Source organism: Apteryx mantelli, chromosome 8 (genome assembly GCF_036417845.1).
Source record: "Apteryx mantelli isolate bAptMan1 chromosome 8, bAptMan1.hap1, whole genome shotgun sequence".
Classification (NCBI taxonomy): Eukaryota; Metazoa; Chordata; class Aves; order Apterygiformes; family Apterygidae; genus Apteryx; species Apteryx mantelli.
In genome coordinates this window covers 18,060,876-18,061,915 of record NC_089985.1, presented here as the reverse complement: position 1 = coordinate 18,061,915, position 1,040 = coordinate 18,060,876, and positions in this window count along the sequence as shown.

Here is a 1,040-nt window from a genome sequence, read left to right as displayed (position 1 = left end):
GAATGGAAAGCGAGGAAAGGGGCCGGGCCGCGCTGGGCGTCGCCCCGCGCCGCGGGGGCGGCAGCGACAGATGGTGGCAGCCGCCGCCGCCGCCCGGCTGGGGCGGGGCCGCGCGGGCACGGCGCTTTGTTAGGCGGCGCGGCGCGGCGAGCCCCCTCTCCCCGACCGCCCCCGGCGGCGGCGGCGGCGGCAGCGCCGCGCCCGTCCCGCCGCGGAGCCCCTATGCGCCTCCGCCGCCCCGCCCGCGTGTGGCAGCTCCGCCCCGCCGCCCGCAGGGGCGTGGCCGTCCCTCGCCCCGCCCCTCCCGGGAAGAGGCGGGGCGAGGCCGCCGGGTCGGGGCCGTGTGGAGCCTGCCCACTGCCGGCCGTTGGCTGTTGACCGTTGGCCGCCGGCCGTTGGCCGCGGAGGCGAGCGGGTTCCCGCCGCTCCCTTGAAGGTTACGGGTAGTTTCCTAAATCGGGGCACGTTTATGAGAATCGTCTTGTCCTTTTTGAAGACGTTCTGGTGATTAATGGTAGGGGATTGCCTATAAATAATTCAGTATCCCAAAACAAAGGATTCTTCCCGACAGGCGGTGAAGCCATATTCCATATGCTCCCTTTCTCCTAGATCTGCCTCCTTTGTAATGTCTTTATTGTGTTTTTGTTTAGCTTAACTCCTTTCGTAGCTTAGCTGTCTGTGTAAGTTTGATATCTCGGGGGTTCACACAAAAATTATATATACATCGTGTTATCTTAGCTTAAATATCTGTTAAGGTACTGAATAAAACATCTAATAAATACAGACCAGATGCACTTCTTCCCCTCGTGATGGTGGTGTGCTGTGACAGCCAAACGGCCGTCACATCCTGCTGCAATCCTGTTCCCTCTGCTCATGGAGTGGAGGCTTATGGCTCGTTGGCAATACCTTTAATTACTGCACGGGATATTTCCAGATTTCAGGCCAGCCCTGGATTTTTTTTTTTTTTGAGTATGTGCTTGCTGTGTTACAGAAAATTTGATCTTCCTTTAATTGACAGCCAGTAGTTATGCTTGAAAACG